This window comes from Silurus aristotelis (assembly GCF_946808225.1).
Source record: "Silurus aristotelis genome assembly, chromosome: 21".
Classification (NCBI taxonomy): Eukaryota; Metazoa; Chordata; class Actinopteri; order Siluriformes; family Siluridae; genus Silurus; species Silurus aristotelis.
Genome location: NC_139594.1, coordinates 15,842,400 through 15,855,530, shown reverse-complemented (window position 1 = coordinate 15,855,530; position 13,131 = coordinate 15,842,400). Strand labels below are relative to the sequence as shown.

Genomic DNA, 13,131 nt, shown 5'->3' with positions numbered 1-13,131 from the left:
CTCTCTCTCTCTCTCTCTCTCTCTCTCTCTCTCTCTCTCTCTCTCTCTCTCTCTCTCTCGCTCGCTCGCTCTCTCTCTCTTCTGTTTACAGAGCCTCTCTTTGGCCAACTTTAAACCGTAGTCATAAATCTAAACATAGTCATAAAGTAAACATACTAGGCAAAAGCATGCAACATATGAGTGCGATGCTAAGACACACAGAACAACATTAAATTGACAATAAGTTTCTGAAACACAGGGACTCGTTTGTGTGTGTGTGTGTGTGTGTGTGTGTGTGTGTGTGTGTGTGTGTTCAGAGGAAACCAGACACAAGTGTGAGACATTGAAAAACACGAAAGGCCAGGGCTAAGGGGAAATGAAGTTCAGCAACCCTTTCATGACAAAAGTCATTTAATTTAAAAATTGGCAATTGGTTTGTTGAATCTTGATAACTGAAAATCCTGTTCCTCTGTGTGTATTATAAAATGTTCCATGAGTCTGATTAAATACATCAGTTAGTAAAAGTCAAGAATGCAGCAAGACTAAAAATCCAAAGGTCAAGATAAACTGTAAGTAACTATAGGGTACTGATTTTAATTTCATGCTCAAGAAATGGCTTATGGCCAACAACAAATTAAAGTAAGCTATTGGCTGCCTTTATCACTATTTCTTAGAAATAGAAGTTTAGTTTAGTTTCTTGTCCATTGCATGAACATATCTGTAGCGTTCGTGTTTCATGGAAAAATGTTTTGTGGGAAAATGGAAGTTGTTCAAACCAGAGGTTCATTGCCCAGGTAAAGCCTTATCAGGGCATCATGCATGACATTTTTTTTTATGTTTTCGGATGTTCAACATGACTGGCTTTGTGTTTTCATGTTCTTTCAATTATTTGCAAAGCAATGCACATTTTGCTTTGCAAACAAATTTAAATGCATAAATCTATCCTCAGAATTAAGAGAAAAACGTACTCTGAGTCTAGAGTGTACTGTAAAGCCTATTACTTGTTCAAACCACAAAAGAATCAATCCATTATTTTAATATGTGATTCACATTGGGGTATGCTTGCTTGTTGCCCCTACTTGTACATGTAAATTAATATACAATAAACGGATATTGTTTATTGACAAAAAACCCTAAAAATGGTGTAAATTATGGACAAAAATATAAATTGGACTACGATTGTATTTGTTAGTACAAATGACATATATACCAAATGTTATACATTCTACCTGTAGCTAGGAAAATTGCTAGAAAATGTTTTTTAAAACAATGTATGATTTTCTAATTGAATTTTTATATTTTAAGTTTTGTAGAGGAAAATTGTGTGTGAGGCTTCGAAAGGAACAGAGAACCATATAGTCATTAATTAACACAAATCTGCTGAATTTCTCAGAGGGGTCCATAATCTCAAAATCATGTACGAAAGTTTTGAAAAAAGATTCAAACCGGTAGTGTGGTTTCAGTGCTTGATTGTAACAGGATTAAGGATAAAGTGTGTGCTCATCTCTGGCCAAAACTTGGCTGCACATTAAATCAGTGAACTCAAATGAGATCATGTTTCAACTATTCAAGATATGCCTGTTGAACTACCGAAGCATAATCAGTTTAGGCTTTCTTACTAAATAAATATAAAGAATTTCACAATGATAGAAAATAAATCTCATTTTCCTACCATGGTGCAAGGTGAAGAAATTATAGAACATTAAAAATTGCAACAACAAAATATATTTATCTGGGTCACAAATATCATCATGAGAATTTACTCAAGAAATGTGGTATTCATGGAAATCCATTTGTTGTAAAACATTATTCTTACAACAGCTTCTGAGTTGTAAATATATTACAATTTTCATGTAAGGTGACATAAATGTGAACCACCTCTAATATAAGTAATGAAAGGTTACTGAAATTGTACATACAGTCATATAATAATACAATACATAATAATACAATAAAATAATAAAAAATAATACATTCAATGAGGAAGTGTTAGTTAGTCTACACACTGCAATAATTAGCTACTTTTGTATTCTTCTTGTACTTATTTGACAGTGTGGTTTGACAAAAGTCTACACTTGACTCTAAATACTCAGTCAACAGCAGCAGTGTCTTGATAGTTTACACAGATAAGCATTTTCTAATTAATTGATGAGACATGCTTAAAAACATCATGATAATGATCTGCAATTTATGTAAAAAAAAAAAAAAACACTGAAGATATCAGCATTTCAGAGATTAACATCCAAACCTGAAGAAGAGTGAAAAATTGTTTAGCTAAGTGAGCTACATTAGCTAGCACTGGCACGCCGTCAGAATCAGAATCATTGGTTAACGTTTTAATAATTTTTCCATGAATGTATATTAAATTATTCCCAATATTCTTTTCTCTTCATTTCATAGTGTTTCTCTCAGGATCAGCAGTGTGGGCACCTGCAGAGTAAAATACATGTTGATTAAAGCTTGATAGCAGAGCAACAGTATGGTTTTATGCCAAGGAAAAGCACCAAAGACGCATGTTGATGGAGAAGTACAGAGACGGTCAGAAGGAGTTGCATTGTGTGTTTGTGGATTTAAAGAAAGCGTATGACAGGGTGCCGAGAGAGGAGTTGTGGTATTGTACGAGGAAGTCAGGTGTGTCAGAGAAGTATGTGAGTGTGGTGCAGGACATGTATAAGGACAGTGTGACAGCAGTGAAGTGTGCAGAAGGAACGACAGACTGGTTCAAGGTGGAGGATGGATTGCATTAAGGATCGGCTCTAGGCCCTTTCCTGTTTGCAGTGGTGATGGACAGGCTAACGGACGAGGTCAGACAGGAGTCTCTATCAACTATGAAGTTTGCGGATGATATTGTGATTTGTGGTGAGAGTAGGTTAAGGTTAAGAAGAGTCTGGAGAGGTGGAGGTATGTGCTGGAGAGAAAGGGAACGAATGTCAGTAGGAGTAAGACAGAGTACATGTGTGTGAATGAGAGGGGGGGGAGTGGAGTGGTGCAGTTGCAGGGAGAAGAGGTGGAGAAGGCGGAGATGTTCAGGTACATGGGGTCAACAGTGCAAATGGAGAGTGTGTTAGAGAAGTGAAAAAAAGTGTGCAGGCAGGGTGGAGTGGGTGGAGAAGAGTGATAGCAGGAGTGATTTGTGATAGAAAAGTATCTGCAAGAGTGAAACTTAAAGTTTATAGGACTGTGGTGAGACCTGTGATGTTGTATGGATTAGAGACAGTGCCACTGAGTAAAAGACAGGAGGTGATGGTGGAGGTAGCAGAGCTGAAGATGTTGAGGTTTTCGTTGGGAGTGATGAGGATGGACAGAATTAGAAACAAGCTTATTAGAGGGACAGCACATGTAGGACGTTTTGGAGCCAAGGTGAGGGAGGTGCGATTGAGATGGTTTGAATATGTGCAGAGGAGGGACATGGAGTATATCGGTAGGAGAATGCTGAGGATGGAGCCACCAGGAAGGAGGAAAAGAGGAAAACCAAGTAGGAGGTTTATGGATGTGGTGAGGGAAGACATGCAGGTATTTGGTTTGAACGAGGCAGATGTAGAAGACATAGGGGTATGGAGACGGATGATCCGCTGTGGAGACCCCTAATGGGAGAAGCCGAAAGAAGATGTTTATTTCTTGCTTATTTTGTATTTCATTGTTTCCCCTTTCTTTTAGAGGGCAAATTCTTCTATTAAAGTAAAACATGTGTGTGTGTGTGTGTGTGTGTGTGTGTGTGTGTGTGTGTGTGTGTGTGTGTGTGTGTGTGTGTGTGTGTGTGTGTGTGTGTGTGTGTGTGTGTGTGTGTGTGTACAGCTCTTTCTGTTTCAGAAAGTGACTGCTTTGTTTAAACCTACATATTAAATTGATGATCATTAGCACCTGCTTGGTGTAAATGGTTAATCATACACCTGACTCTGATCCTATAAAATCCCTGACTTTGTGCAAGTGTAAGAATTCTCAAGAATTGAAGCCAAATGGTGGTCACACCAAATATTGATTTGATTTAAATATTTCTTATAATCACTCATTTTGAATTTTGTAATTTGATAAAATAAAAATAGTATATTGTTGAAAGCATTATAACTTTACAGTATTTCCTCAAACCTGCCTAATACTTTACATTACATTAGTTCACATACTTCTGGGATTTGTAAGGTTATTAAACATCCTGTTTCATTCTTTAGGGGTGTCCATAACCTCAAAAACATGGATTTGGAAAAAGACTCGTAGCAGTAGAAAGTGGTGTGGTTTCACAGCTTGATTGTAACAGGTTTTACTCCTACTTTTGATTAACTATAAAGTGTGTGCTCATCAGTGGGCTGCACTTTAATCCAGGGAAATCCAGTGAAATCATGTTTCAACTAATCAAGATATGCCTGTTAAACTACTGAAGCATAATTAGATTATGCTCATTTGTTTTTTTGTTCTAAGTTTTGCCTTTCTCACGAAAAAAAAAAAAAAAAAAAGAATTTCACAATGTTGAAAAATCTTATTTTTGTTTCATGGTGCAAGGTGAGGAAATTTAAGAACATTGTAAAATTGCACCACTGAGATATATTTATCTAACTGGATATGAACAAATATATCAGCATGAGTGTTTACTCAAGAAATGTGGCATTTATGGAAATCCATTTGTGGTAAAATATTATTTTTATGGCAGCTTCTGAGTTTTAAATTGTAATTTTCTAAGTACATTTTAAATATATAAAAAATGTCATGTAATGTTATGTGACTTATAAATGTGAACCTCTACGAATTATATAATTGAGAAAAAGTTTCTGAAATACAGATTAAAACAATACAAAAACAATTATGAAAAATAATACATTCAATCAAGACTAAAGAAAATTTTAGTCTGTGTCTAAAATAGTCCACAGACTGCAGTGGATCAATAATGAATTACATTTGTTCTCAGTATTTCAGTATGTTTCACTGTAGTATTACCTTTAGAGTATATTTCAATCATAATTCTTTAACATTAGCTTTGCATTTGCAATTGCTCTATTTTGACATGTGGTTTGCAAATCTAAGGGGTCTAAATGCTCAGTGAGCTAACAGAGATAAGCATTTTCTACTGAATTGATCAGAGATAATTTAAAAACATCATGATAATGATTTGCGAAATATGTAAACCAAAACCCACTGAAGATATCAGCATTTCAGAAGGTTGTTCAAAGGTCAGCAAAAATAGTTCAAAACAGTTGTCAAAATTTTTACAATTTCTATATAAGATGTATTTATAATTATAATAATTTATTAATGCAAACCTCCACTGATTGCACAATTGACAACAAGTTCCTGAAATTATATATACAGGTTAAGATTAAATAAAAGTTTATTACAGTTGCACATTTATATTTAACTAAGTATAGTGTCAGTATGTGCCTATGATAAAGTACTTGGTACATACTTCACTGCTGTCTAATTAAATCATAGGTCTTTGACTTTCTTTAAAAAAAATATTCAATTTCTATGGTTATTTCTTGCTTATTTTTTCTATTTTAAATGTCAAAAGTTTCCTGACAAATGTACACTTCAGACACAAAATGCTCAGTAAGCAGTGTCAATGTCAGTAAAGTGAGATTCCTGACTTCACAGAATTTATGAAATATGCTTAAAAGAAAATATCACTATCAATATCTGCAAATTAAGTGAAATAAAATCCTGTAAAGATATCAACATTTCAAAACTCAGCATCCCAGCCTGCGGAAATACGTGCAGTTAAGCCATTATTTAGCTGAGTAAACTAAACTATAGTAGCTAGCAATATGTTTTGACATTTTAGAGTACTGGGCTTACTTAGAAAATGTCAATTTAATGTTCTGTGAAAGTCCAGATCATTTAAAACAGGTAGCTCAGTGATAAGACAATAAGACACTTCTAAAGGTTGTGAGTTTAAATACCAACAACCAAAAACCTACTACTCATAAGCCATGAGACCCCTTAAAATATATACATATACAAAACCCCAATTCCAAAAAAGTTGAACCCAAACATGATGAGTAGGAAATGTGTCGTTGCATGGTTACAAGACGTACAGTTGGTATCACTTACTCACTTTTATTGCCAGTTATTTAGACAATAATGGCTGTATGTTGAGTTATTTTTAGAGGACAGTAAACTGTACTGCTATACAAACTACATACTGATGACTGTAAAATATATCCAATTTTAATTTCTATAGTATTGAACCTTGAGAAAATGTACTAAAATGGTTGCTGAAATATGTGGGGTGTACTCACTTTTGTGAGATACTGTATATCCAAGTATTTTTCACCAGACAAATTATTTTCATAAGTAATTTTCTTGATGTCTAATCTCACCTTTCTCAAGTAAAGTTTTTGTGATGTACTTTTGCAAGTCAGATTGTTTTGCATTTTATCTACCACCGGCTGCTTTACTGGAAGGCTTACAGCAAACTGTTTTTTTTATTTTTTTTATCAGAAATCAGCTCTCTTACGTGAACCATAATAATGCTGGAATTTACACAGATTTGTTCCTTTCCACTTTACTGGGTATTAAATTTACTTTGCTCTCCCACTCAGACGAATGAAATGGAAATGTAGTAAAATTGCCATTTGTCATGATTACTTACTATTAACACATTATTACCTCAGACAATCCTTGCTTATTATATATTACACTTCATCTTAGTGTTTTTGTTGAAGTGTACTTATTATATTAGCACTGGCACAGCTTTAGCCATAGCTGAGATTTCATCAGCAGTTTACTTGTATTTGTAATTGCTTTCTGTTTGAATCTTCATTAAATCTTTTCTTACACATAATATGTGTGAGTTACTTATTAAGTTTGACTTACTAAGTAACAAAACAATCACGACGTTTCTGTCTATTACATCGACAAAAAACATAAAATATAAAGGGGTCTGTTGTGTGCCAGCAAGCAACTTTTATCACCAAGCTTCTCAAAGCTATTGCCTTTCAATAATTCTTACTTTAAAAACATATATCAAGAATAGGACATAATATCACTTTTTACAATCATCTACTTATCATTATGTACCAGCAAATTTAATCTCTACCACGGAAATGAAAGATAAACATTTTGTCCAGACAATGATGTGAAACATAAAGCCGAAAAAATCACAGAAGGTAATTCTCCTGATTTTTAAAAATCTTATGGATTTTTTAATTATTAGTCTATCAAAGGGACCCCCAATATTTTGGGGAATTTATGTTGATTTGCCAAGAGGACCGAGGCAAAACTCAACCACAATGTTTTAAGTTCAGTTACAAGGTACAATTATTCTTACAATTACTTTTTACTGTACTTGTCTGTGGGAGTGGTGGCTCCAGCGGTTGGGTTGCCGATCGGAAGGTCTGGGGTTCGAGCCCCGGTATCACCAGGCTGCCACTCTTGGGCCCTTGAGCAAGGCCCTTAACCCTCTATGCTCCGGGGGTCCCTTACGAGGAAAATATCAAGGTTCGTGACGTCGGAGTGACGTGGGGCCGCCTTCCCGTGGGCTCACCACCTGCAGGAGGGACCGTAAGGGACGGTGCTGTGAGGATTGGGCAGCAGTCGAAGGCGGGGTATGCCTGCTTAGACTGCTGCCCCCGCGACCCGAATTACGGATAAGCGTGAGAAAATGAATGAATGAATGTACTTGTCTGTAGATGAAGCTGTAATTGCCAACAACATCTTAGCAACAAATCACTTGTAGCGAATACTTTTTTGTATTGTAGTCTGAATACATTTTCTATCTGTTATCACCATCCATTTAATTACATTTTTTAAAAGCATCTTTGGTTTTGGATTCTGAATAAATATTTTTTTATTTCATATTTATGAGTACAAATGCAATGTGAGCATTGAATATTTAAACTTCAAATTGTATTTTCATGTAGTCCCTTTTGTAACTGAAGCCCACGTCAGTACTGTTTAATTTCTCCACTCCATTCTTTCTACTTTTCTAACATCTTCTATTGTAATGGAATTCAGCAGCTTTCTATTTACTGAAGGTTCACAGGGTGACCATTTTTTCCCTGATGTAAATATTAGTTTGTTCAAATGATTTACTTTGCCAACCATCATCTCTCCAACATTAAAAGCTAACTGGACCATAGGGTCATATGGCATTACAAAAACAGGTGCATATCATTCCACAGCATCATTGCTTTATATGTATGCATGCTGCTTTTAGTTAAGGCTCTTACAAAAAAATAGACTGGATCCTTACCCTTGGTCAAATTTCCCCTGGGCAGCCAGACTGCCGACTGACTGGGTGCTCTAGGGAAAGGACCATCTGCTGAGCATAATCATGCCTGCTTCTAAAATGAAAGAAGGTTTTACTTTCGTGGAGATACTAAAAGAATTAAATACAGCTACACAACAATAGGATAGTAATAATGTCCGATATACAACGTGTGATCTGGTATATTTGTTCAATCAGCATGTTCACTTATTGCATTGCTCATACCTTATGTACACTTGAAGCATAATAATTAAATATATTGTTGTAATACAGCAATCCCCAGTTTCCCAGTGCGCCATGGAAGAATGGTATGCCTAATTAAAAACCTAATAAATGCAGACAAGTGCTAATGAGCTGTTAGTGCTTTAAGTCAACTTGCATCATACAAGACGCTTATCATCACAACATATTTGAGATAACAGAACATCGCATTTGATTGCTTCTATAATGCTTTACTACTTGTTTTATACATCATTGTACATTTACATTTATGGCATTTAGCAGATGCCCTTGTCCAGAGCGACGTACAAAAGTGCTATTCAATTACCTCTTTCTACCCACTGTAAAGTAGAAAGTGGTATGTGAATAGCACTTTTGTACGTCGCTCTGGACAAGGGCATCTGCTATATACTTTAATACTCTTTCAAATCATTTATATCCATTATTATTACTTATATCTCTTCAAAACAACCATTGGTTTTCACAAGACACCTTATACTGTATAAGGACAACGATTTTTACACAGAATTATTTTTTAATTGTTGAATACAGTTTAGTTTTTTATTGAACTGTTTCTTTTTCTCCAGCCAGTGCCATTACAAGGAAGCTATTGTGGTTGTGTGGGTTTCTAAAGCAAACTGTTTCTGCACAAAGCCTTTACAGTAGATGAAGAGAGGAAGAACAACAGTGCCATCTAGTATTGAAATGCTTCATGTTTCTCACTGCTTATACTTTAAATATGACACTATTCAGGTGTTATTATAAAAAAAATGACAGTCACAGCACACTTAGTACTCACACTCACACAATTTCAGAGCCAACAGACCTACTGACTTGTTTTTGGTGAGTTGGAGGAAACCAGAGATGCCTGGGGAAACCATTGTGGAAACCAGAAGGACATGCAGAAAACAGAGAGTTGTTGCTTGGAATCTGAACCAAAGGTTTCTAAATAAGTACTAGAAGGAAACCGGAAAATGTATTGATTTTTTGAGAATTTGGTGAGGATGATCATACCATTGGCTATACCTTTATTTTGACGTATTTGGATAATCCACTTTTAAAGGATGACAGAGGATTTTTTTATGCTTTGTAGCAGGATTACAAGCACTAAAGTGTGTGATTTTGTGCAATGTTTTAGCCCTGAAACCTGGTTTCTCTCAGTAGGTGAAAAATGGCCATAAGTCTTATATGTTTTATTAAATTGTGAGGTAAGTACTAATTTTAAATAAAAAATGAGTGTCCTACAGAAAAAACGTTAAATTAGAAAAACTGAGATTAAAATAATTTTCACAAACTGCTCCAATAATTTTGGAATTGACTGCATGTGTGAATAAAAACACAGCAAGACCTCTTCAGATTACAACAGCACAAGAAATTGTTGTCTCACCCCATTCAGAGACCTCAAAGAGATGCAATCAACAGTGTCTTAGTGTAATGTGATGTCTGTCACATATCATGAGTGCTGTATAACTGTATATGCATGCATCAATACGGAGTGACCACTGTCTGGTAGTTCATGTCCAGCTCACAGCATTCCTGAGGACCGGATGGATTGTCCTCATTTCAAGAGTTTTAACCTTACGCCGAATAATTGTCATAGCTCTTCAAAAGGGCACTACTCATAATCAGACTCCTTTTTCATTTGTAACTCTCTGTATCTCCAGCAGCCATTTCTTGCTGAATTAAGGACAAATAAGGAATTTGATTCACAGGCACTTCTGAAAGGCCCATGGCTTCAAGCCTGAGGGATCACTATTGATCACCACCAATTGAAACAGCTTGATAAGAAAAAAGAAAAAAAAAGTCTTTTCATTACTGCCCACCTTTTATAACTACCAAAAATTATTTACCAAGTGGCAAGGGCAAGCGGTGGGTTTGGAAAGTCAACTATGAAGTATTGTAGAAAAATATGATAAAATATGACATTATTACACCTCCGCCTACTTAAACAGATTTTGTTCTAGTGCCAGAGCGCAAAGAGTTGGAACAGCAGTTTTCAAAAACATCAAATCCCACTTGGAGATGTCTCACCATCCCAAAGGGCAATTTTCTAAGGTTTGCCAATTTTCAAACAGGATTTTTAGGTGATTTATTTTCATCCTGCTTGGGCTCACTGACTTCATAGAACACCATGTTGAGACTCAGCATGGCTATATGGCCTCCCTGAATACAAAAGAAGTGTTTCAGGATGAATGGATGAATCCTAGATTTAGGCATAATAGAAGAGTCACAAAATGATTTAAACAACCCTGTGGTACTTCTGCTCAGAGCGGATAAGGTTGTCACTTTCCGCAAGGTGAATCCAATTACAGGCTTCATATTACAAGCTCTTGTAATGGCTATATGTGACCCATATTTTATTCAGCCCAGGGTTTGATCAAGAGTTTATTTGGTGAGTTATTTTATGCCCAATAAAACAGCTCTTTACATTTGGGTTCCATTTGTTATTCTCCATTTGTCAGAAAGAACCGACTATGACTAATGGATTGAGTGCTACAGCTCCATTGTTTATACAATATATAGATAATAACAATCTATAGTCAAGACTGTCAGTTGTCAGGGAAGTCCATAAGCCAGCCTAATGATTAACCCTGCAAAATATGTGACTGGCTAAGTATGTAGGCTACCTTTTGGGTCCCAATGCCAACAGAATGTAAAACAGTTTCTGGGACTTAGGATAGTTATTATATTAGTGGTATGGTGGATTATTTGAACTTCACCAGCCCACCATCACACTCAAGCTAGGGGCAAATCCAATCTTGTGGTTAGAGCAGTCTCACCTGGAAGTGTTAAAATTGTTACATTTTGTTAGGGGTGAGTCCAGGGGGATGCCTAATTTCCCTGGACTAATCTTTCTTTTGTGTTAGTCAAAGGGCTGCTCTGTCTCAGGTGGTGGATGAAGAGAAGTGCCAAGTAATGTAGATTGACTGCCAAGTAATCAATTGGAAGCTCTCTGTGTGTGAGTGAAAGTACAACATCCAAAAAAAAAAAGAAGAAGTGTCTGACAATCTTGTGGACAGTGCTCATTAGCCTGAGCGGTGTAATGACTAAAGTGCCGAAGGCCATGTTAGGTGTTCTTACTCTCTTTTTCTTTCTCTCGCTCGCTCCCTCTCTCTCTCAAAAGTTCACATATATACTTATATGTTTCCTGAACAGCATACTTTAAACATCACAAGCTTTATTATTTACATTGCAAGCGTTTTATTTAGCATTTTTTATTTTTATTATTTTCCGAAATCTGATCAGAAATAAAACTTGTGGTTTCTTAGCATTGACTATGTTTTCTTTTTGCTTTTATGACTCATTGCATTTAAGTTAAAACAAAGTCCACATGGCGTAAAACCTGATGATCCATTTCAAATTATAGGATTTAATCTTCAAGATGTCATTTTGGTCAAGATCACAAATGTGCTTGCTTTGAAATAGTGATGTTGCACATTTAGTCTTTTTCTCTTCAAATGTTCAAAATTGTCAAATTTCATGTTTATTTGAATAATAAAAAGAAAACAAAAAGAAATATATTTTCAGTATGGACAGAGACTTCTGGTGCTGCAAATAATACGATTTTTCTTCTTTTTCTTCTTTCGGCTGCTCCCATTAGGGGTCACCACAGCGGATCATCCGTCTCCATACCCCCCTGTCCTCTACATCTGCCTCTTTCAACCCGACTACCTGCATGTCTTCCCTCACCACATCCATTAACCTCCTCCTTGGTCTTCCTCTTTTCCTCCTTCCTGGTGGCTCCATCCTCAGCATTCTCCTACCGATATACCCCATGTCTCTCTTCTGCACATGTCCAAACCATCTCAATCTCGCCTCCCTCACCTTGTCTCCAAAACGTCCTACATGTGCGGTCCCTCTAATAAACTCATTTCTAATCCTGTCCATCGTCGTTACTCCCAATGAAAACCTCAACATCTTCAGCTCTGCCACCTCCAGCTCCATCTCCTGTCTTTTACTCAATGCCACTGTCTCTAAACCATACAACATCGCAGGTCTCACCACAGTCCTATAAACTTTCCCTTTCACTCTCGCAGATACTCTTCTATCACTAATCACTCCTGCTATCACTCTTCTCCACCCACTCCACCCTGCCTGCACTCTTTTCTTCTCTAACTTCTTTTCTTCTTCTTACTTCTCTAACACACTCTCCATTGATTGTCTTTTGCACTGTTGACCCCAGGTACCTGAACTCCTCCACCTTCTCCACCTCTTCTCCCTGCAACCGCACCACTCCCCCCACCCCCTCATTCACTTCCATGTACTCTGTCTTACTCCTACTGATTTTCATTCCCCTTCTCTCCAGCGCATATCTCCACCTCTCCAGGCTCTTCTCAACCTGCTCTCTACTCTCACCACAAATAACAACATCATCCGCAAACATCATGGTCCATGGAGACTCCTGTCTGACCTCGTCCGTCAACCTGTCCATCACCACTGCAAACAGGAAAGGGCTCAGGGCCGATCCTTAATGCAGTTCCACCTCCACTCTAAACCAGTCTGTCGTTCCTACTGCACACTTCACTGCTGTCACACTGTCCTCATACATGTCCTGCACCACCCTCACATACTTCTCTGACACACCTGACTTCCTCATACAATACCACAATTTCTCTCTCGGCACCACAAGAAGCGTAAACTCTGTTAATATTAATTAAGGTCTTACTTTGATTCAATAAATATCCTTTTCCACATCATAATAATAAGATTAATAAAATAAAATACTGTTAAGTGCAAAA

At 36.7% G+C, this 13,131-nt stretch overlaps 1 long non-coding RNA gene across 1 annotated transcript in view; it reads left to right on the top strand.

The window, feature by feature from the left end:
• Window positions 1-399: 399 nt before the first annotated feature.
• LOC310716566 overlaps window positions 400-13,131 on the top strand; it is a 28,412-nt gene continuing 15,680 nt past the window's right edge. Inside the window, exon 1 of the long non-coding RNA XR_014530621.1 lies at window positions 400-548. This is a non-coding gene — a long non-coding RNA (uncharacterized lncRNA). The remainder of the gene's footprint in view (window positions 549-13,131) is intronic.